Here is a 21,758-nt window from a genome sequence, read left to right as displayed (position 1 = left end):
AGCTTTTAGTTCTAAAAGAACCAAAAAGGTCCATATGAAGAAGTTCAAGAGGTCTAGATGTTGAAACTACATTTTTCGATATAAAAGAGACCTTCGTTTGCTTCCCCATTTGACATGCTTTACATAGGTGGTCTTTTGTGAACTTCATTTTAGGAAGACCAATTACTAGATCCTTTGAGGTTACTTTGTTTAGTAAGTCAAAGTTAATATGAGTTAAGTTCATATGCCACAACCAAGAGTTTTCACTCATGGTAGCAAGGCACTTAGTACCAACTCTAAATTTAGCATATAAGTATAATTGAATCTCAATCCCTTAAACAAACAATCCTTCTTCTAATTATGCTTAAATAAATAACAAGTATTAGTGAAAGTGACTTTAAAACTTTTGTCACAAAGTTGGCTAATGCTAAGAAGGGTATATTTAAGACCATCAAGCATTACATCCGAGGTAGTAGTAGATGAGGGATTACCGATAATACCTTTTCCAAGAATGGATCCTTTGTTGTTGTAGCGGTAAATTCATGATCATCAAGCTATGGATAAGCTAGACATCAATTAAACAAGAGTCTCCACCACGCTTTTATTATTTTCAAGGGAAAAGGGAAAAGTACGAACAAAACCCAAGAATAAGAAGTTTTCAAATCAAAACTAATAAAATGCCAGAGATTACAGATAAGGGGGTTGGTTACAAAGAGGGAAGGTGTTAGCACACAAAGTGTCATAGGTACTCCTAGGGAGTCCTTTCTTGTGAGCATATGTGTTTTTGTACAAATGATGTTTGCAAATAAAAAGAGTGTGGGGATGAGAAGAGAATTCATTAATTATATTTTTGTGTTTGACAAGACCTTCGGACTTGTGCCTACGTACCAACATAAAAATGAGGGATCAAAACCTCGTAGTTCGTGGTATCAATTTCAAAGTGAGTGCATTGCTTTTAACAAAAAGTTAAGTTCGAAAGGCACAAAGGCCTAAAAATGTTTTGAATGAGTGTTAGTTCTTTTTGGCTTTTGAAATTTTTTAAGTCAAGTATAGTTAAGTTCATTTACAACTTTGATTAAGAAAATGAGTTTGAAAATGCAATGGCATAAGGCCAAAGTTTCTAGTTTGCAAAGATGGTCAAAGTTTAGAAATCAACAAACACAAGCAAATAAGACTTTTAAAAGGAGGGAGAGATTTTGAAATTAAAGAAGTGGGGAGGAGATGAAGAGACTAATCCTAAGCATAAAATTTAAAAGTTGAGAGTTGAAAAGATCTGACCAATGGGCTGCAATCCAATAGACAAGAATGTCATATAGAAACACAAATTTCCCTTGTACTTTTGAATCAAGCAACAACAATATACAAACAGCAAGTTGAAGAGCAAGGAATCAAATAAAGATAGCCACATCCAAGCTTAAAAACTCCATGATCTTCTTCAAGTTTGCCCATGTAGAAGATGAATTTCAAGATGGCACAAATCACAGGTTCAATATAACAGCTTCAACATGATCATGTTACATATGAACTCAGATGGATATTCAATGATGTATCAGATGGAGTTTCAAATTTCAAGCACTTGGTTACGTGAAAATTGGCATTGGCCAAGGCCTTTGCATAAGGATTGTTGCCTAAATTCTAAGTCCAATTGTCTCAGATCAAACCAACAGTCCACACAAGATATTTTTTTAGGGTTTTTTGTTCTTATTATGTACATTAATGGTCAAAGACCACACAAACAAACACAATATACATAAACAAAATATATCACAAAATATGGTCCAAGTGGACAAAGGGAAAATGACATTAAAGTAAACAACTTGAGTGGTATGAATAATGGCAAATGAATAAGGCTCAAAATTAAAGTGCATTAAAATTAAATGACTTGAAATTAAATGTTAGTTGTTAGTTGATTAGAAGTTTGTATTGCTTTTGCTTTGCTTTTGTTTTAAGTCATTCTTTGGAGAACACTCAACCCCCTTAACACAAGCATGGATCCTTGAACCAAGACATCTTCCAAAGGAAGGAAAAAGGCCAAGTTTCCACACAATACCATGCAAGAGGGGAGAATTAAAATCTCACTAACTAGAATGCTATGCCTTTTGTGTCAAAATTTAGCGCTATGTTAAGCAATCATAATTGGACTTATGTAGAAGTCACAACTATTTGAGGTCGGGCAATAGAATTTTGGTGTTAATGCATGTTAGAGACATAGTATAATGGACTATGCTCATGATACATACCACACACAAAAAGAATATGCAGAGTGGGGGACCTAATCTTATCCATACTTATGTTGATTTTGCAATCAACTAGCCTTAGGATATAAAGATATCATAGGTCCATGACATGAATGAATAAAGAAGGGGAATGAGATGAAGAGGGAGGGGAAATGGATCAAACACAAATTGGTCAAAGGAGGACTCTTACCAAATTAAGATTATTCATTCATTTTGGGAGATGGAGTGTACATTCCATCAATCCCCTAAATCCAATGATCTTAACTTAGCAAAGTCAAATCTACCTTGACCAAGGCCCAACAACACAAGTTAAACTCACAAAGTCAATTAAAATGGCTCTACACAATTAATTTGGCAATTAACCAATTAAAAAAATTAAAAAGAATGCATTAAATTAAATATGGTTGGTCAAATTCCTAAAAAACCTCATCAAAACACCAAAGAAATGGCCATGAGATTTTTCATAGGTCAAACAAGGTCAAAGGACCTTGGAGAATTTTTTTTTGAATTTTTGGAATCTTAAAAGTATTTTTAAAGAATGAAAAATATTCACAAAATCAATTAAATCATGAAAAATATTAATAATGATCCAAAAAAATAATTTTAATTCAGAAAATGAAAGATGATTTTATTTAAATTTTTTTGGTGAAACTCTCGTATTTTTTGGATCAATATTAAAATTAATATGAATTAATGAAAAACAAAGTAATAAAAATAAAAATTAGATAACAAAAAAAATGTGGACCACTTGATCTCCCTCATTAATTGAGGTGGCAGATCAAGTGGTGGAGAGCACGCATTCCATGGTGCACGCTAGTCAATATTTCACACGCTTGGTAATCACAATGAGTGCTTCAGATTAAAACGTTTTAAATCAAATCAATGGCTCTGAATACTTCCAGCTCATCGCCGGAGCCAAAGTCCGATCATCTTCTTCGATGACCCTGGCCGGACTGGTTCATTCATCACCATATCATAAATGAAAAAGGAGGACATGATCTTAAAGAAAAAATGGCCTAGATCATGAATATCACCTTAATTTAACCTAACTCCAAATATATAGAGAGATACGTGGAGTTGAATTTTAAGTTGTGTCAACCGAGTTGCTTCGACTTGACCTCAAAGCAACTCAATCTTCTTGGCTACATTGGTAGTACTTCAGACAACCAAGGATCCAAGAGAACTATTGAGAATTGAGAGAGAATTGAAGAGAAGAAAAATATGGAAAAATACCTTCAACGCTGTGCAGAAATGGATCTCTCTTGCTTCAATTCTTGTTTGATCTTGCTTATGGAGCTTGGAGAAGTGGATTAAGAAGGGTGCAAAGCTTTGGATCCTGGAGTTTTTGAATCTCCAAACAGTGAGAATCAAACTCAAATTTCAATTAAAATTTATTAGGTTTTCCTTTGAATGGTGAGGGTTTGGAGCTAGGGATTCAAAGCTGGCGCGCAAGGTTCTTGAAACTGAAGCATTGGACCTCTATTTATAGCAAAAGATGAGTGTTATTTGCACACTTGAAAATACTTCCAAAATTGGCAATGCAATATACATGCTTGCATGGGCGTGTGCAGGCCCATGAAGCAACTCTACTAGGTCCACAATCAACTGAAATGAGGTCTGAATGAAGCTTGGATTGCAAGGCAAATAGATTTGAATGTTTGAAACATGATTCTTACCAACTGATACAACCCTGTTTAAGCCATACGCAGACCCCTTAATATTTGTCCAAAATGAACGAATTAGGACTCTTTGGAAAGCTTAGATCAAGAGGAACAACTCTTATGTTGAGCACTTTTCCATTTGGAACTTGTATCATGGTGAAGTTTGAGGTGGAAGTTCGGAAATTTCAACATGTCAAAATATTTTCTAAGTGTCAAGCCACATGTTCAATTATTCCACCTTGCCTAACTTTTTATGTGAGCTCCAAATGAGAAACGTGTCTTCATTAAAGTTGTAGCTATTTCAAAAACCTTCAAAACAGTCAAAAATTTGACATCATTTGGAATTGTGATGAATGAGTTATGCATTTTTGAAGTTGAGGAAAATCACTTGTTCAATGTTGATTTAGATCTTACTACAAACATAAAAGTTATATTAGACACATTGAATTTGATTGTGCAACTTGGAAATATTTCATATCATAAAAATTGAGCAAATTATGACCTTGGGAAGTTGACTTTCAAATTAGGGTTTAGACAAAATGACCTATAATGTTTTAACATAGACAATGACTTTCCAAGCAAAATTAGCTCTAGACTTCAACATGAAAGTTATTTGAAATATCATTTAGAGTAATTTTTCTCTTGTAATAATTTTCATATGATAAAAATTGTAGGAGATAGGGTCTAGGGGGACCCAGTTTTGATCAGATGAATTCATCTGGCCAACCACCATCAACCAACTTGCTAACTTGTAATTATCTTGACTTATTAGGCTCATGGTAGATCATATATGCATAAGAAGATGAAATTTGAAGTGTCCCTTGAGAAATTTGATCAATTGGTGAAGAAGCTTGTTGAAGAAGTTACTCAAGATACCTAGATGAACTAGGGTTTCCAAGGTAAACCAACTCCAAACTCTTGAAGAAATCTTGATCAAAATAACATGTAGAGATCATGGGGACTCATGTATAATGCCTAGAGAAATTATGGATCATTCCTTGGTTGTGCTCTTAGAAATGAGGGTCTTAAACCCTAGATGTGAACTTGATAGATCAATAGTGGTCATGCCTTACCTACAAAAGAGTTAGGCAAATACAAAATTTATAAAAAAATCGTTTAAATCCTATTGTCGCAACGCAAAAAAAACAACCGGCGGGAAAAAACAGAAGAGCCGCCACCGTTCGTTATTTATCCCAAATGAGGGAAAGGAAACGATCGAAGAAAACCTGAAGAGAGGAAAAGCCAAGGTCTCACAACCAAATCTAGGGTTTGGGAGTCGATTATGCGAAGGGAAGGTATTAGCACCCCTACGCATCCGTAGTACTCTAAGGTATCCACTCTTGTTGTTATAGTCTAAAGGGTGTAGGTATATCTAAGGTACTATCTGCTAAAAGAAGGTCAAAAGAAATTGACTCGCAAGGATGTCGCATCCACTACCTACGTATCTCACCTGAGTATGAGAATCAGAGTCTTCGTAGCTCGGCTACCTATGGGCGAAAGAGAAGTGTGCTCGATAAGACATCGCGTCTTATGCCTACGTATCTCATCTGGAATGAGAATCAGAGAAAAACGTAATTCAGCTAACTACGGGAACAAAGGTCTCGATTGCAACTAGGGCAAGAGAAAGGGAAGGTCTCGATCGCAACGAGGGCGAGAGAAAAGAATCGCAGCAAGGGCGAAAGCAAGCAAGGGTTAGTTGTTAGTCGTCAGTAAAACTCGGCAAGACATCGCGTCTCGTGCCTACGTATCTCATCTGAACATGAGAATCAGAGTTGCCGTAGTTCGGCTAACTAGGGGTTAAGGATTGCCATATGAACATGGACTTACAAAAGAGGACACCAGCTATGTCAAAGGAAAGTGGGTAATGTGTTCAACGTCCTAGCAGTAGGTATCGCAGCTCGCTGAATCGAGTCTTAGGCAGTTACCTCTTTGCAATAGAACGGACTGACATGCCACAAGATCGGAGACACACGGAAGGTCTAAAAGTGGGGAAACTTTGCCCTAAAGTTATCATGCAATGTGGACCTATGTGTTAGGATTTACAAAAGGGAACATCTACCTAATGTTAGCATGCAAAGAATAAGGAAATTCTACCTATGTTATCATACAAAGGGTTCTACCTAATGGGTGCTACCTAAACGGAACAAGAGTCGACGGACGGAGCAAGGAGAGGAGCCATGGATAAAGGTAGATGGCGATGCCTGAGGCGATCGACTTACAAGAGATGGCGATGCCTGAGGCGATCGACTTACAAGAGGATGGATGAATGTGTGTTGGTTCTGTTAAGTTTTGAAAATGATTACTCGACGTTGGATCGAGCTTTTGATCTTGTTTTGAAATGATTATCGGATGTTCGTTTTAATTCTTGTATTAATAGATGAATAAAGAATGAAAGAATAAATATTATACACTTTATGGGATAGGGGTACATTTTTTATGAATGGGGATGGTTCATGGCAATCAAACAATAAGAATATATGCCTCAATCATCATACAAGTAGGCAACCGTTATCAATCAAACCAGATAAGTAAACAGGTAAATAATCAAATCAAAGAATCAAAGAATAAAATAGCGGAGCATTAAACAAGGCATGGGAAGTATGAACATGTTAAACAATCAAGCAATAGTAAGCATGGATGAAAGAAACAAGTATAACAGATAACAGATGAATCAGACAGATGAAAAGATGCGCAGGGTCTACTGAAATAATCAAATCAAGAAATGAGGTAAGGATCATATAAAATCAAGATAAAAGGCCTCTAATACATGGTCTATGAGATGAACAAGGGAGGATCAAAAGATCTCTTCAATTGCCATAAGCAATCCCTAAATCAAACATTGATCATAAAGAAATCAACTGAAAATTCGAGCCAACTTAATAAATATCAAATAAATAGCAAATTAATCATGAAAATTATGAAAAATTAAACTAAGTAAGGTGGGGTTAGGACATCATCATCCCCCAAAAAGATTTTAAAAATAATTGAAATAAATCTAAGAAAAAGTCAGGTTGACCATGGCGCAATGGTCAACCTTCATCCCAAAAATCAGAAGCTGAAAATAATTTTAAGTTATAAAAATAAAATCAAGCATCAAATGTATGCTAAAATGGACCACTTAGAATGAATAATTAAAATAAAATATTAATACTAGGTAAATGCGAAAATAAAAATTAAATAAAATTAAATAAGGCATCAAGCAATATGGAAAATATTTTTGGATATTTTTATGAACAAATAAAACATTTTAAATTAATTAAAATCAAAACATAAATAAATTGGGAATTAAAAAAAAAGAACATGAAAAGAGGTGGTGTATTAGCATTTGTGATTGAACTGAGAAATGAGTGATACGCTAATGGGCCATAAGCGCAGGGTGTCAAAAGCAAAAAGTGGAAGCCCATGATCCAAACCAAACTTAAATCAGGGCGTGACATCTTAAATGAACATTTTAATAAAAAAACATGTGAACACTTATCAATTGGTCACTTTCAACTTAAGTCACTAAAAGACAAAAGGCAGCGGACGGACAAGATTAAAACAGAAACGCTGGATCCAATGGCTCTCAAGACGACACGTGGTCGTCTTCTTCCTTGAGCCAAACCCTAGCCATAATCATGCAGAAAACGCAGGAAATGCAGTGTGTTTCTCTCAACTTCAACACAAAAATACGAACACTATATTGCATCAAAAATCATGAAACAAAGCCCAGATCTCAAGTACAAAATGCGATAATTAATGTGGTAACTTCTTTTAGGTGAAATGGTAGCTTATTCATGGAGAAAAGTTAGCAGCAATGTGTCAATATGAACACGGACATGAGCAGAAAATTAACAACACAACTCAACACCATGAACAATGCCTCGTACTGAGGGCTTCAGAAGTAAGCATGATTAGCATGGTAATGGAACAAGCATGATAATGGGCATAGATGTGTAAATAAATGGCTATGGAAATGGAGCAAGAGAGTTACCTAGTGGAAGTCTAGTCCACTGCTTCTCGACTGTGGAGAGACTAGAAGAAAATGATGCTTCCTTGGTGCTTCAAGAGCTTCACCTTGAGACCTTGCTGAGAAATACAAGCTGACTTCTAATGAACCTTGCCTTTTCTTGCTCGAAAATCCAGTGGCCTCCTTTCATGCTTAGGGTTTCTAGATTTAAGTATTGTGGGTCAAACTCCTTAATGGGCTCTAAAACAATCTGTTTATCCATGAGCAAGTGATGCAAGTTGGTTGCATTTGGTGAGGTGTATTAGAAATGGGAAAGAGGGCACGTGAGGTGCTGTTTCTTATTTTGGTAAGATTTCTAGGTGAGTGGAAATGTGATGTATGGCCAAATAAGGAAAACAAAACATTGGCTGTGGAGGTGCATTTGTGCAGCATGGCTTGGTCTGGCAGCAAGCAAGGAATTGATTCAAGGTGGTGACTTTATGGCAACATAACTTGATGAGCAAATCACCAATTGAGGAGATAATGCAAACAGTAGGAAGAAAATATGGAGTATAACATGTTTCATGTTGAGAATGGGTGGAAATAATGAGTGGAAGAAGATGAAAAATGGACCTCAAGATCATGTCACAGCATTGCAAGATTGGTTCGGCAAGCTAGGCATAAATGTTGGGCACCAAAATCAGGTCTAAGTGATGACTTTAGAGGTTAATATCTTGCAAATGAAACATCCTATGAATCTCATTCCAAAGGCATATGAAAGATGGCATATTGGAGAGTATCTTTGATGTTCAAAGTTAAAAGAAATGGTGAGGAGAAGCAACCTAAAAAGAGACCTAAAGTTGAGCAAAACTGAAAAAATGCAAGGCTGGCCAAGGTGACTTGAAATCTGCCTAGAAATTTCAAGTCATGGTACTTACTTTAAGTGAGTGTATCTCTCAAACCATGGATCCAAATGAGATGACTCCAAAGGGAGGTGAAAGAGGACATGACAAGGTATAATGGTTGTGAAGAAAATATTTTCAAATGGTGCCTTGAAGTGCAAGAAAACTGGCCAAAAATCTTTGACAAAATTTAAAGATTTTTAGACTTAGAAATTTTTCTAAGTGTCCTAAAAATATGCCCTACTTTGACCAAGCATAACTTTCTCAATTTTGATCCATATGGGGCAAACTTTATATTTCTATAAAGCTTGGAACAAGAGGAACAAGCTTCATGTTGGAGAAATTTTCAAATGGAACTTTTATCTTGATGGAAAATGGGCTTAAAGTGAGTGCAAAGAGTTTCACCCAAAGAATCAGAAATAAACTGATTTTATACCAAACCCTAATTTTAGGGCAAAATTGATCGTGGACTGATTGCACTGCTTGCCAATGAATCTTTCTGAGATAATTGTGAATCTTCCTAGGCCAAGATGCCTCTCCAATCATGACATGGATGAGCTCCTATACTTCCAACCAAACATTGCTTGTTGCATGTAGCCATGAAATCCTAATTTCTTGATTAAATCCAGATGAACACTCTGATAGCTCTGAATCCTTCACTGATGAACTGAAGACCATAATAAGATACCTAGAGCCCCCTGAGACCCTTGAGACTGGTATACCTAGAGAATGAAGTTCAATTCTCAATCTTGCTTTGTGTGGGCTCCTTCTGTTAAGGAGTGATCAATCAAAACCTGATTTCCAAGTCACTAATGCAGTATGCAATGAGTATGACCTAGTATGATGCCAATGAAGTGTGAAACATAATCCCATGCTTCCAGGAAATATTGTACGGTAAATTTTGGGGTATTACAGCTATAAATTTAAAAAATAAGTGAAGTGATTTTACAATGATAATGTTGTATTTTCATACGCAAGAGACTGTCATTGGGAAAGAAATCTCTTTCATTTCCCTATTCTTTCTCTCTCATCTAACTATTTTTATAATTATTTATTTAAGTTTTAATATACACGGCACTAAAGAGAGTCAATAATAAAAGTAGCTAATCCTACCCCCAAGAGGTATTCAATAATAATTATATCTTTATGAAAGGTTTTTACTGCTTCATAAGTGTTAAAAACTATATTTTTTTTATAGATAAGCATGAACTTTGTGACTATAAAGAGCTAACATTCAGTTTTTTACAATGCAATGGAGAAAAATATGGCTAAAATTATAAAGTTTGTTTATTCTATGATTCTTTACCTTTCCTTGTTCCTTGTCACTATGAAAGTTGGAAGTGGTGAGCCATTTTTTCTTTTCAGAATTCATTCTTTGTTTCGTAGTTTGCACACAGTCTTTTATCATCTCATAATAACATCATATTATTCTTTTTTTTGTTTCATTATAGAAGATATTTGTGAAGCTGATGAAGATTGTCCACAAAGTGATAACGTGTTTTATGTTATTAAGTGCATTGGTAACAAGTGTGAAGAAAGTACAAAACATTTCTGATTCTACGAGTATCAGATCTGGGAGAGTATAAAATATACGATTGAATATTTAAGATCTTTTAATTAGTTATTGTAATGACACTCAAGCTTTTTCTTTAATTTTCCTATTTTTATTAACTCTTGAATTTGTAAGATGATGGCTCAGAAGCAAAAATCTGTTTGTTTTAGTTTTAAAAAAATTAATTTTTTTTTAATATTTTTAAAAATAATTTTATGACGCTTTGTTAACATACTATAATTTTTTTTAAAAATTTGTTTTTTCTAAATCGAAATATTAATTTTAATATTTTATAACATAAATATATATACTCAAAATTGTAATTTTTCAAAAAACTATATTTTAGACATGTTTTTATGAAAAATTATTTAAAATACTTTTAAAATTAAGTAATTTTTTAAAATTTTGACATGTAATTTTTTTAATAAATACTTAAAATAATATTTTAAAAATAATTATTAATAAATATTTAAACTAAAATTTTATTTTAAACTTTTATAAAAAAAATTGTAATTTTTTTCCAAAGAAAATATATAACTATTTAAAAACCATTATAAAAAACCTGAAACAAATAGCTAGATCACTTTTATCTCTACAGATTTAAAAGGTATACCGTCATGCTGTCTAATTCAGGAACATCACGATTTATTTCCATCTCCACCACCTATTAGTAAAAACTTTAATGGTTAAGTTGATAAATAATTTTTATCTTCAAAACCTATACTTTTATTTTTATGCCATAATTATGTTATATTTATTTATTATTTTCAAACACTTCAATTTATATTTCTCTTATTTTTTAATTAGTTTTAAAAACCTCAAATACCTTGTTGAAGTTCTAGAAGATATAAAAAACTATAACGTCATTACAAAACTATAATTAGCTACTAAAATAACATGTGAAAAGTCAATTAATTGAATTTTTTATTGTGTCGACACCAATTTTAGAGATTGGTGAATGACTATAACTAAGTTTATTTTGATGTATTTAAAAGACAAATGAGTAATTATAATAATCTATTTTGATGACAGAGAAGAAATGGTTAGAGAGATAGAGAGAAAGGCGCAGAGGCATGAACCTTCAAACGCAGTCGATACTTGTCCTCAATTTTCTCTCTCACTCTCTACACTCTAATTCTCCATTATTCATCAATCTTATGATTTAAAGTTCTAACATTTGACATCAAGAATCTGATTTTGATCCATAAATATCTGTCCATCAAACCTACCCATCAAATCAAATTTTGTCTCCAATGAAAAAGCCCGTGCAAACCTACCCATCATTGATGCAAAGAATTACGATAAATTGTGCAAACAAATGAAAGTGTTGTTTGGCTACCAAGATGTTCTTGAAGTGATCAAGAACATGGTAAATCCCCTTGTCCAAGGTTCAGCGGATGCATAACAAGCAACACATTAGGAAGAGAATAAAGATTTCAAGGTACTATTTTTGATCCATCGATGTGTGGATGGTGACAACTTTGAGAAGGTTGTATTGTGAATTGTCAAAGTAAGGGTGGGAAGTCTTGGAGAAGGCATACGCAAGGGCTTACAAGGCGAAGCTGGTGAGGTTACAAACTCACAAACGTCAACTTGAATTGATTCAAATGGAAGAAAAGGAGATACTCAACTATTTCAGAATAAGAATCACTCCATTAGTGAATCAAGTGAAGGCATGTGGACAAACAGTCACAGAGCAGTATTTTGTCGCAAAAATCTTGTGTTCTTTAACGCTAAGATTTGACAACGTAGTTGTATATATTGAGGAATCGAAGGATCTTACGACATCAAAGAGGATTTGCAAAGTTCACTTGAAATTCACGAGCAAAGGATGAAGGATAGAAATAATGATAAGGCAAAGGCAAAGATCGCTTTGCAAGCTCGCTTCAACGAGAAGGACAAGAGATCGAAAGAAAAATGGTCCATGAAGAGTAAAGGGAATTTTCAAATTTTTGGTGGAAGAGAGTCCCAAAGTTCCAAGAATTTTGGTGGTCAAGGAAACTTAAGAGGTGAAAAGAAGACGTTTGACAAACGCAATGAGCAGTGATTTAAGTGTAAAAGGTTCGATCATTTTGCAAGAGAGTGAAATGCGAACAAGAAGAAACCTCAAGGATATCAATCCAAGGTTGCAATACAAGAGTTTGACGAGAAGAATACACATTTGGTCATGATAACAGAAGGAGAATGCAGTAGTAGCAGGCTGCGGGACAACAACAACAACAATTTTGGGAATGTTACAAAAAATAGGTTGTAACCGGTTACGAGAAAGTTTTAACCAGTTATATGCGGAAGAAAATGTCATGGTGACTGTGAGAGAAGGAGACCAATGCAGCGAAGAATGGTATTTGGACTCAGTTTTTTCTACTCATATTACGGGGAGGAAGGATTGTTTTGTTAAAACCAATCGTGCCATGAAGAACAAAGTGAAGTTCGTGGATGAGATTACTTTAGCGGTCGATGGGATCGGTGATATTTTGATCATGAGAATGGATGGTGTACATTCCATGATCAAATATGTATTGTACATTCCAATGATCAAATGTAACCTTCTAATTATTGGCCAAATGCTTGAGAAGGGTTAAGATTCACATGGAAAACAATGGGTTATACATTATGGATGTAAACGAGGTTTCGGTCCTTCAAGCTCCTATGGATGCCAATAGAACCTTTAAGGTTGAGATGAAGGTTATAGAAAATAGATGCCTTACTACAACGTAAATTTAAGAATAGTAGATATGGCATTATCATCTTGGGCATCTCAATTTCAAAGATCTCAAAGAGTTGCAAACGAACAGAATGGTAATGGGCTTGCCATTGATCAACATACAGGTTGCAATTTGTGAAGAATGTGTACAAGCGAATAAACATAAGGTTAAATTCAGCAAGGATGCAGGTTATAGAACAAAGAATCACCTTGAGGTGGTGTATTCCAATGTGTGTGGACCGATGCAAGTAGAAAGCTATGGAAATTGTAGAACCAATAGATACTTTGTCACATTCATCGAAGATCATGGTAGAAAGTTATGGACATACCTAATTAAGAGAAAGTATGGGTTATTTGAAGTGTTTAAGAAGTTCAAGTCCATGGTTGAGAGGCAAAGTGGTCATAAGCTCAAAGTGCTCTAAACGGATAGTGGAGGCGAATATGTCTTAAAATACTTTAAGAGGTTTTATGATCAAGAAGGTATTGTACATGAGGTTGTATCACTATATACACCTTAGCAAAATAGTGCTTTCCAAAAGAGAGAATCGATCGATCATGACAAGGTAAGAAACGTGTTAAAGGGGAAGAACTTGCCGAAAGAGTTATGGGGAGAAGCGGTATCCATAACTTCCTATTTGTTGAATAGTTTTCTAACAAAGAAGCTTGAGAAGGTAACACTAGAGGAAGCATGGTCGGGTTTCAAACTTAGTATGAACCATTTCATAATTTTTGGTTCCGTAGTGTATCAACATGTTCCGGAGCAGCTTAGAAAGAACCTAGATGATAAGGGAGAAATGATGATACTAAAGGAGAATAGTGATCCAAAATGCAGTGGAATTTAATTTTTTTTCTCCCTTAATGATCCTTACAAATGGGCATGATCAGTGATAGAATCGTTACCTCTTGTGGCGATTGAAACCTTTGATGCAGATCTAAGGAGCGATGACGAACGTTTAATGGTGACAACGCCTCTACTCAGTCCACATGAACGGATTCCTTCAGTCTCAGTGCTAGCTGCTACGAATGAAGGCTTTGAGTGTGAGAAAGAGAAACTAAATTTCATGTGAACAAATGCTTCTGCACAAGGGTTCTATTTATAGAACCACTTGTGTGGGCTATAAGCTAAAAATCCCACTTAAGTTTATGTGGCCCATATCTTATGATATACCAAAATCACTTAAGCGCGTCGTACCTTATCATATTTCGTATTCTACTTAAGTGCACCGTACCTTACGATGTTCTACGATTCACTTAAGTGCACCGTACGTTATGGTGTTTCTTATTTACTCTATCTCTCATCAATTTGTCCTTTTGTGTGTGACCCTGTAGGTTTTTGCGGCATTGCCAATTATACTAAATCACGTATTTAACATAATAAATAGTGAGCGGCATCTAACAACATATCACTGCTACCCAAGACACGAAAATGTCATGTGATCTGACAAATCCTTTTATTATAATACTTGTGTGTACAATTATCCTTTTGCCCTTATGTCTATATTGAACATAACGCATATACCGTGTCATCCTTGTCCGATCCAATATTGGGCCCTTTGACATTTATCCTGTTACGCGAGATGGGCAAATTCCATCTAAGTCACTCATGTCCCTCAGCATGCTTCATGGAGTATCCATCAATTGATAAAGGGGGAGAAACAAAATTAGGGAGAAACATAATTGATTTTGATTTACCTATGTTTGTGAATCAGCACCCAAATATTTATTTTTTGTTTTTGATAGAAACTACTCCGAAGAATATTTTGGTAATTGTTTTTCAGGGAAAGTCAAGAACGTCAGAAGCTCTTGAAGATTTTCATATCAGAACTTAAGTTACTAGTTTCTAAAAAAATTGTTTACTCTCTGAGACTGAAGTTTTAACTTCACCGTGTGAGAAAGATTTCCAATCAGGAATCTTACAAAGAACCAGGCTCTGAAGCTCCTTTAAAAAGAGTTCAACCAAGCTTCTGAAATGAAGTTCATCAGACTATTGACTTTGACAACTAGTGTTCTTGATAAGTTCAAGAAATTTCTAAAGACAAACCAGATTTTGATTGAAGATCATTCCAGTTCTTCAAAAAGGTTAAACAGGAAAGTATTCCTTCATTCTGATTTTATCTTTTTAGGATTGTATATCTCAAGGGGAGCTTTGTGCTTCTGTTAGATGTATCCTTCTGTGATTACCCTGTACAAAATTGTTCCTTAAAATACATGGTTTTATCATCATAAAAAACGGGGAGATTGTTAGAATAAGATTTGGTTATGCATCGATACCTTGAGTTTTGATGATAACAATGTTATATTTGTGCGAGAACAATTTATGACGTGCAACGTCATCAATTTTTTAACATTTGTGTTCCGAATTCCGCTTCTGAGCTAATCATAAGAAATTCTAAAAGACGTCGGATTTATGATGCAATGCTCTTTCTGCTTCTGTATTGATTCAATCTTGAGAAGTTTCGGAAATACGTTATGTTGTTGCTGCAATGTTCTCTCTACTTCTGCTTCTAGATGTGACTCTGATTGTCAAGCTTTTGAAGAATGACAAGCTTCCGATGTTTTGTTACGTAGTTGAAGATTCTGAAGATATCAAGCCAGACGCTAACATGATCAAGGTTCTGACTAAAGATTCTGATATCAGCTTTGTGTTTCTTCTTTTCATACTTCATTAACTGTTTCTCAGAAGCCAATGAATTTAAAGATATGATCAAATGGATACGTGATCAAATCGTACATGGTACAAATCGAATATCCCTTTCACTTCTGAATTCATGGTGAAGGACAATATTATACATCACACCTTTCACTGGAATTGTGGGTGAAAGATTGTACGATGTATCACTCTTATCACAAATCCAACAGTGAACAACCTCTCTTTTGGTATCCTGATTTCTCCCTCCAACGGTTTCTTTCTTATGCTATATAATTGGGACTTAGAGACTTGAAGAAAAGTGTTATAAAATATTTTACAAGTTTGTTTCTACGTGAAAAACTATCAACTTTGTACACAGTTTTTCTATAAGTATTTTTATTTCATTTGTCTAAAATCCTGTTATGTAGAAACAATTTGTAACACATAAATTCTTATTCAAACTGTTTGTTGGTATTTTCCTTAAGGAGAATAATTTTTAATCGAATCCTTGAGAAGACAAAGAAAGTTGTTCTTTGTGTTTGTTTTGTAATCTATTTGGTTATAATGGATTAAGACCTTGGGTATAAGGCAAAATCACCTTGGCGAGTGGACTGGATAAAAATACTTGTGTCTTTATCTCTTTGTTCTTAGTATTGTGTGGTGTTTTGAGTTGGTAAAAAACTTTTGTTTTTAAAACTCAATTCAAACCCCTATTTCTTGTGTTTTTCACAATTTCACTTCCCATTATATATAATAGAACTATTTAATATTAAAAGTAATTGTTCCGGTAAATGATGTAATTGTAGCGCGAAGGAGTCTCTCATCTCCTCTAACATTCTTGTCAATCTGTAAATGGATATGGTTGAGGTATTTGAGGTCTTAATCTTCTGTTAGAGGGTGGAAACTTAACAATTCCTTTTTGTACCTGCCACACCTAAAATAACTTTTTCAGATAAGTCTAATTGATTTAAATTAGGTGGGCGAGTACACATTGATTTCAACTTACACATCACAAAAATAACAACTACAACACAATAAATAATTTTAAGAACACAAACGAAGACAACACACATCATATAACACATATTTTTAATCTGACAAACAAAAAAAATCTTAAATCAAGCATATATTTACCTCAATCACATTCTGAGTTAAACTTTCTCATATCTCATGTGTTACACTCTCCCACACCTCTAGGGTCACCCTCTCTGCACCTTCTAGGTTACCCTCTCCGGTACGTGTGTTGGAAGGTTGATGTTCGAATACTTACATGAGTTGAAAGGGATGAAATTTCAAAAAAGATTATGGAATATGGATTTAGATATTAGGGCAGAGAGAGAGAGAGAGAGAGAGAGACCTTGTGGAATAGATAACTAATATTTCATCTCAATTGAATAATCCAACCAAAAGAATAAATATATTTAAAATTTTTAAAAAAAAGATAAATTTAAAAAAACACCATGTGAAAGTAAAACAAATATATTATAAAAAAATAAAAGTAAAAATGTTAAGAGTTGAGATTCGAATTGTGGTCCATGGGCCAGATTTCCTCTCAATTTGATGTCAAAACGGTTGAAATAGGTGATATAATTTAATTAAAAGTTAAATTTTAAATTATGACACATAGGTGAAGTGATTGCACCTTAGTTGATTAGTTCACCGAGATAAATTTTTGTTAGCAAATAAACTATTTGTAGTAGTGTCCAGACTCACCAATTTACATGGTGTTGTTATACTTATGTTGTTATCCTAATACATGGTGTTGTTATACTTATGTTGTTATCCCAATCATGATTTTAAATTGTACGTTTGTTATCCCAAACATGATTTTAAATTGTAGTTTAAATTTCAATCTCAACCACAATATTACAGATGTGGTAGTCTCGACAATAACATTTGATCGTAATTGCAACATGATTTAGAATCATATCTCTAATCGTGATAAGAATTGCATCATACGATTACATTAATCTTTCTTATGTTATTTTGGTGATAAGAGAAGACAAATCAATTGCAACTTCGTCGTATTTTCATTGAGTACAATTTTGGTCTTTATACATATTTAGAAACTTTTGATATTCTAGGGAACATAATTGTAAATACTATTAATTTTCCCACTGTCTATTGACCTTCCAATTCTCTCCACTAACTTATTATTAAAAACCCATTAACGGTAACATTTAAAGTTTATTCAACAAAACTCCTATGTAAACTTAAATGTTTCTTCTATTCATCATCCCTATCAATTTCTTGCCTCTGTCGAAGATTTATTTTGATAATGGTTTTGTGAAAAATTTTGCTGCCTGGTCCTTACTTGCTACATGTTTCAATTCGACATTTCCTTCCTTCACGTGTTCTCGAATGAAGTGGAAGCGAACGTCGATGTGTTTGCTCCTTTCATGGTTAACTGGATTCTTTGCTAACTCAATTGCTGACCTGTTGCCAACTTGTATTATTGTAGCATCTTTCTGTTCTAGCTCGATTTTGCTCATCAATCTTCTGAGCCATATTGCAGGACAAACACACCAGGATGCTGCTACATATTCTGCTTCACATGTCGAAAGTGTCACTATTGGCTGCTTTTTAGAAAGCCAAGTGAATGCAGTATTTCCCATGAAAAACACATATCCAGAAGTGCTTTTTCGATCATCTATGTCTCTGCACCAATCACTGTCAGAGTAACCAACCAACTTGTATTTCTCTGACTTTGAGTAAAACATCCCAAGTGACACTGTTCCTTGGATGTACCTCAGAATTCGCTTCAATGCCTTCCGATGTGTGTAAACTGGCTCCTCCATGAATCGACTTACAATGCCTACACTTAATGAGATATCTGCTTCGACACGTTCTCCTCCATCAAATTTCGACAATTTTGTTCCTGGTTCCATTGGCGTCGAAGCCGGATTACAGCTTTCCATCTTATATCTTTTCAAGATTTCTTTTGCATATTTTTCTTGTGAGATGAAGATTCCTGTTTCTTCTTGTCGAACTTCCAGACCAAGAAAGAATCTCATCATGCCTAAATTTGTCATCTCAAATTCACGTGTCATTGTGCTTTTGAATTCTTCTATCATCTCATCATTACTGCCCAGAAAAATAAGATCATCAACATAGAGAGCAACAAGTAATACATTCCTTCCATTTTTCTTCACATAGAGGGCATGTTCGTACGGACATTGCTCGAACCCATTCTACTTGAAATATGTGTCGATACGTGTGTTCCATGCCCGCGGTGCTTGCTTCAGCCCATATAGCACTTTCTTCAATTTCAGTACCTTCTTCTCTTCTCCAGCTTTCATGTACCCGAGTGGTTGTTCGACATAGACTTCTTCTTCTAGTACACCATTCAGAAAAGTTGTTTTGACATCCATTTGAAATATTGGCCATTTGAATTGAGCAGCTTGAGATATGAGTAGTCGAATTGTCTCCATTCTTGCAACAGGTGCAAATACTTCGTCATAATCAATTCCTGCTTTCTGTTTGTATCCCTTCGCAACAAGTCTCGCTTTGTATCGTTCTATTTCTCCTTGAGCGTTCATCTTTTTCTTAAATACCCACTTTACACCAATGGGTTGACTACCTTTTGGCAATTCAACTAGCTCCCAAGTGTTGTTGTGGATAATCACCCTCATCTCTTCGTCCATGGCACTTTTCCACTTCTTGTCTCGTACTGCTTCTTCAAAACTGATGTTTTCAGCATCTGCCAAGAGACATACAAGGTGCACTTCACTTGTCGAATCATACAGATCTTGCAAACTTCGCATTCTGGGTTGTGTAGGTTCATCTTCATTGTCAGAATCTCCAAGTTTTGTCGAAATGTTTGATGGTACAGCGACAAATGGTTCTTCAACTTCGACAACAGCTTCTGTCGAACTGTTCCAGTTCCACTTACTTGCTTCGTTTATTCGAACGTCTCTACTCACTATCACCTTCTTTCTTATGGGATCAAATAGCTTGTACCCTTTTGTTTTTTCATCATACCCAATGAGTATGTATTTCTGACTTTTGTCTTCAAGTTTTGTTCTTCGTTGATCTGGTACGTGTGCATAAGCAACACTTCCAAATACTTTGAGATGAGAGACTGTTGGCTTCTGTCCGCTCCACGCTTCTTGTGGTGTTTGATCTTCTAACTTCGAATGTGGACATCGATTTTGAACATAAATGGCACATTGTACAGCTTCTGCCCAAAATTCCTTTGGCATGTTCTTGCTTTTAAGCATTGAACGAACCAAGTCAAGGACTGTTCGATTCTTCCTTTCAGCCACCCCATTTTGTTGAGGTGAGTATGCTGCAGTTAGAAATCTCCTTATACCCTGCTCTTCACAATACTTCATAAAAGCTATCGAAGTATACTCACCACCTCTATCAGATCGAACTGCTTTAATGTGTCTGTCGGTCTCCTTCTCCACCATTACTTTGAACCTTTTGAACACCTCGAATGCTTCAGACTTTTCTTTCAAGAAATAAACCCATGTCTTCCGTGAGTAATCGTCGATGAAGGAAATAAAGTATCTTTTGCTACTGAAAGATTCTGGCGTGATTGGCCCACATATGTCGGTGTGAATCAAGTCAAGGATATGCTTAGCTTGATATTCTGCCTTCTTTTGAAATGAAGTTCTTGTTTGTTTGCTAAGCACACATTCTTCACAAAACTTTCCTTCATAATCCATATCTGGTAGTCCATGCACCATGTTCTTTTTCGCCAACCTTCTTAAACCAGCATGATGTAGATGACCAAAGCGTAGATGCCATAGTGACGCTTTGTCTTCGACACTTACTTGTAAACATTTTTCTCGAACGTTTATCAGATCCAGTTTGTACATTCGATTTCTCTCCATTTCGACACGAGCAATCAGATGTCCCAGCTTGTCCTTCAAATACAATATCCGTTCTTTCATCAGTATCGAATAACCTTTTTCTGTAAGTTGTCCCAAACTCAAGATGTTGGTCTTAAGATTTGGTACATAGTAAACATCTTGAATTGATCCAATCAGCCCATCCTTCTGCAGGTAACGAATCGTTCCCTTGCCTTCGACCTTCACTTTCGATGCATCTCCGAAAGACACATTTCCATCTTCAATCCTTCTCATTTCTTTAAACAGGTGTTTGTGACCACACATATGGTTACTTACTCCTGAGTCAAGATACCAAACGTTGTCATTTGAGTTGATCTCATTTTGAGCCATCAGGAGAAAACCTTCATTTGCTTCAGCTTCCAAAGTTAGATTGGTTGTTTCTTCTACCTTCTTTTCGATTCGACAATCTTTTGCAAGATGTCCCACTTTATCACAGTTATAGCATTTGAATGAGTTACAATCCTTCGCATAATGACCATACTTCCCACACTTGTAGCATTCAAAGTTGGAATAGTTCGACCTACCACCTCTTTGACCACGTCCTCTGCCACGCCAATTTTGCTGGATCGACTGTCCTCTGTCGAAGTTGCTGCCTCTACCACTTCGACCACTGTCACGTCCTCCACGACCACGTCCTCTTCCTCGAATGTTTTGAGAAAAGAGTACCTTTTCGTCTTTGATTTGTTCCTTGGTTTGATTTGCATCCTCTACTCCTTCTTCCTTCTTTTTCATCTTACGTTGTTCGTGTGCTTCGAGGGAACCAGCGAGCTCTTCGACTGCGAGTGTCGAAAGGTCCTTCGACTCTTCTATTGCACACACTATATTCTCAAATTTATCTGTTAAAGATCTCAAGATCTTTTCGACAACTCGTGCATCAGTGACTGTTTCGCCATTTCTGGTGAGTTGGTTCACCATCTTTTGTACACGCGTGATGTAGTCAGATACATTTTCTGACTCCTTCATCTGCATCCTCTCCAATTCGCCACGAAGTGTTTGGAGTCGAACTTGCTTTACTCGATCTGCTCCTTTGAATACTTTCTCTAGCGTGTCCCACGCCTCTTTCGACGTAGTCGAATCGGCAATCTTTTCGAAGCCTGATTCATCAACAGCCCTAAACAGCATGTAAAGTGCCGTTTTATCCTTCGATCGCGTCTCTTTCAACGCCTTGTTTTGAGCTGCCGTATATCCCTCAGTATCTGTTGGTTCTTCAAACCCATCTTTGGTCACCTCCCACGCGTCTAGAGATCCGAGAAGAGCTTTCATCTGGATACTCCAGTTTTCGTAATTCAACTTCGTTAGCCGTGGCAACG

This window comes from Lathyrus oleraceus, chromosome 2 (assembly GCF_024323335.1).
Source record: "Lathyrus oleraceus cultivar Zhongwan6 chromosome 2, CAAS_Psat_ZW6_1.0, whole genome shotgun sequence".
Classification (NCBI taxonomy): domain Eukaryota; kingdom Viridiplantae; phylum Streptophyta; class Magnoliopsida; order Fabales; family Fabaceae; genus Lathyrus; species Lathyrus oleraceus.
This window is presented reverse-complemented; position numbering follows the sequence as displayed.